This window comes from Lotus japonicus, chromosome 5 (assembly GCF_012489685.1).
Source record: "Lotus japonicus ecotype B-129 chromosome 5, LjGifu_v1.2".
Taxonomy (NCBI): domain Eukaryota; kingdom Viridiplantae; phylum Streptophyta; class Magnoliopsida; order Fabales; family Fabaceae; genus Lotus; species Lotus japonicus.
Genome location: NC_080045.1, coordinates 48,606,356 through 48,610,658, shown reverse-complemented (window position 1 = coordinate 48,610,658; position 4,303 = coordinate 48,606,356).

The window sequence follows — 4,303 nt, the reverse complement described above, 5'->3', positions numbered from 1 at the left end:
GGATAAGGTACTGTATGCTAACGCGACAAAGTGTGAATTTTGGCTCGAAGAAGTAAAGTTTTTAGGACATGTCATCTCAAAGGAGGGTATTGCTGTGGATCCCAGTAAAGTGGAAGCGATACTTGCATGGGAGCGTCCTAAGACTGTGACAGATATAAGGAGTTTCATCGGTTTAGCTGGATATTACCGACGATTCATCGAAGGTTTTGCTAAGATTGCAGGACCATTGACGAAACTCACCCGGAAGAACCAACCTTTTGCTTGGACAGAGGATTGTGAACAGAGTTTCCAAGATATGAAGAAGCGTTTGACGACCGCGCCAGTTCTGACATTACCACAAGAGAAGGAACCCTACGAGGTTTACTGCGATGCTTCGTACCAAGGTTTGGGTTGTGTGTTGATGCAACACCGAAAGGGTGTGGCTTATTCTTCAAGGCAATTGAAGATACATGAACGGAACTATCCTACGCACGATTTGGAGTTAGCGGCTGTGGTATTTGCGCTCAAGATTTGGAGGCACTATCTTTATGGGAGCACTTTCACTGTTTTTAGTGATCATAAGAGCTTGAAGTACCTGTTCGATCAGAAGGATCTGAATATGAGACAAAGGCGTTGGGTGGAATTCATCAAGGACTATGATTTCACTTTGTTGTACCACCCAGGAAAAGCAAATGTTGTAGCAGACGCACTGAGTCGCCAGACAATTCATGTTTCATCGTTGATGATTAAGGAATTGGAACTTATCGAGACTTTTCGCGACCTCAGTTTGGGTATGCAAGTGACACCTGGAAAATTGAGCTTTGGGATGGTGACGATCACTAGTGATTTTCTGAACGAGATCAAGGTGAAACAACTGTTAGATGAGGAGCTGATCGAGAAACGGAACTTGATCATTTTGGGAAAAGCGCCGGATTTTGAGGTAGGAACCGACAACATTCTGCGTTGCAAAGGACGTGTCTGCGTACCATTGGACATGGAGTTGAGAAGGATGATTCTTGACGAAGGTCACAAGAGCAGATTGAGTATTCATCCGGGATCGACAAAGATGTATCAAGATCTAAAGTTGAATTTTTGGTGGCCAGGAATGAAGAAGAATGTAGCAGAGTTTGTGGCGGCATGTCTGACATGTCAGAAGGCGAAGATAGAACATCAAAAGCCTGCGGGTATGTTACAGTCACTTGATGTGCCGGAGTGGAAGTGGGACAGTATCTCTATGGATTTCGTGGTAGCTTTGCCAGCTACGAGGAAGAGATTTGATTCCATTTGGGTCATTGTGGACCGTCTGACGAAGTCAGCACATTTCATACCGGTGAAGACCACGTTCAATGTGGAGGCACTTGCAAAAGTGTATGTCGCTGAGATTGTACGACTTCATGGAGTACCATCGAGTATTGTTTCTGACAGAGATCCGAAGTTTACTTCGCATTTCTGGAAGGCGTTGCACGAGGCGCTTGGGACGAAGTTGAGGTTGAGCTCTGCCTATCACCCTCAGACGGATGGACAGACAGAGAGGACAATACAGTCATTGGAAGACTTGCTGCGAGCCTGTGTTTTGGATAGTCAAGAAAGCTGGGATGAGCTGTTGCCGTTGATCGAGTTTACTTATAACAACAGTTTTCATGCTAGTATTGGAATGGCACCTTATGAGGCTTTGTATGGGAGGAGATGTAGAACTCCTTTATGTTGGTTTCAAGATGGCGAACATCTTCTCGTTGGACCTGAATTAGTACAACAAACTACTGAGAAAGTGAAGCAAATACAAGAGAAGATGAGGACGTCACAGAGTCGACAGAAGAGTTATGCTGACACACGACGGAGAGAGTTAGAGTTTGAGGCGGGAGACCATGTGTTTCTTCGCGTGACACCAACTACCGGAGTGGGAAGAGCGATAAAGTCGAGGAAGCTGACACCGAAGTTCATTGGACCGTATCAGATTATCGAGCGAGTCGGTAAAGTAGCTTATCGGATTGCGTTGCCACCTTTTCTTTCCAAGATTCATGATGTGCTACACGTGTCACAATTGAGGAAGTATATTCCTGATCCCTCTCACATCATCAAGGAAGATGATATTCAGCTTAGAGACAACTTGTCTTTTGAAGTGGCACCAATGAGGATTGAGGAACGTAGGATCAAGCAATTGAGGAACAAGCAGGTTCCTCTGGTAAAAGTGATTTGGAACCAAGTCACGGGCGATGCTACTTGGGAACTAGAAGAGAGGATGAAGGAACAGTATCCGGAACTCTTCACTGAGCCTTAAGTTTCGAGGACGAAACTTTCTTTTTGGGGGGTAGTATTGTAAGACCTGGATTTTCAGAACAAGCTAATTTCCGACTCACGCGTAGAATCAGTGTAAGCGTGACAGGAGTTTGATATTTGAGAAAGATTAATGAAGAAGAAAGTTCAGGAATTGCTTGAGGAATGTTGCGTAGTCATTTTAGGAATTAGAGCGAGTCGTCTGCACACCCGCCTTATGGCAAGCGTGTCCAGAATAGGCTAATTTCGCTTTAGAGCAACGTTTTAAGTGAGATTTCGAATCCTGGGAAAATTTAAAGATTTTCTTTATTTTTCCTTCGACCAGCGTTTCATTTCGGAACTCTGGACTGTACGCACGATAGTATTCACTTTTCGGAAGTCCGACGACGCTAATTTCCTTGCTTCGAAACCCTAGATTCGAGCGATGGATGAAGACTTTTTCTATTCGGGACTTCTAACGAAGTTTCCGTCCGCGTTGCCAGATTTTTTTTGACATTTCCAATCTTTCTTCAGAAGGAAGTTTTGTCGTCTGAGCATCACAGCAAAAAGTAGTTTAACGGGACAGATTAACTTACACCGCCTTTGGGATTTTAGATATCGTTTTTCCCAAATCATAGATAATTGTTTTGAGTTCTGGAATTCTGACGCCAGAATCTCTCTTAGAATTCCTCGGTGGACGTGCTGCAAAAATCGGAATCGCGAAATTTTCATTTTCCCGCGATTTCACCTGCCTATAAATAGCTCGAAAAAGCAAAATCTCTTCATTCTCACCCATTCAAGGCCGCGAGCAAGGAGAGAGGAGGAGAGGAGAAATTTTCGCGAAAACTTGACCAATCTTCGTGCAGTTCGTCCCTACTTCTAGGTATTGAGGTAACTAGCATGAATCCTACCTCTGTTTACTGTTTCTGTTGCGTTTCTGAAGTCGTTTCTGTGCTCACAGTTTTGAGCTTTTTCTAAAATTGTCCGATTTCCTTGATTTCTTGGTTGGGTTATGTTCCTTATGTTCCCATGAGTCTAAAACCTCTGTCAGTAATCGCCGATTGCGATTCAGTTGTCCAAGATCTGAAAAATTGATTCAAAACCCCATTAGTCGCACATTTCGAAACTTTATTGTCGAAAAGCTGTAATCTGACTTCGTGCCTTTAGGATTTGTTGTCACGGATGTCATGAGGATCAATGCTGTCAAATTTGTTTTCCGAACTGATAACTTTGAAGTTTTGAGCCTTTATTTTGGACCAAAATGCCCCTGGATAGTCGTATTTCGACCCGATTGTCCGAAAATTGTTCCGACAATTTCTTTGCCTTAGTTTTACCCTAAAACTACCTTGTGAATTGATTTAGATCGAAGAAAAAGTTCGAAAACCCTATTTTCCATAGTGGCCGAAACCTAATTGCTTGGGTACCGTGTCCAAAAATAATTTTTGGGTCTCTATGACCTGAGCCATTGCGTAGCTCTTTCAATTGTCGAAATTTTGGCGCCGGTTTCGTGTCATTCTGAGTTCTGTAGCTCGAGTTATGCTCGTTTTAGCGAACGAAGTCTCCGTTGTCAATTTGTGCCTAAATAGGAACTCTGAAGCTTTAGAGGCTTTCTTTACGATTTCGATTAGTATTAGTAGATCGTGTTGCTCCTAGTGAAGCTTGTGTTGATGATTGTGTTTTCTTTGTTCTAGGTTCGCAATTTCCATGCCCAACTTCTACTCACGAAGGTAAGGGTAACTCGGTTTTAGAGCGTCTTTGAGTCTTGCATGCTTTTATCGCACTGCCTGTGTTTGAGATGAAGATGTTTATATTGATTGGCAGATGATGATGATTATTATGCTGAATTTGGAAAATGTTTTTTGAGAGGCTTCGGCCGTTTACTGGTTTCTGTCGTTACTGCTTCCTAGTGGATGGAACATGTGGTTACTTTGGATTGGTCCTTGGGTGGGCTTTGTTATTGTCTGACTTGGCATATAGGGCTTGAGTCAAGTGGCGATGAGGAGGTGTGTCCTATCATTGTCCCATCTTGCGAGGTGCTAAGTGGCGATCAGGAGGTGTGTCCTATGATTGT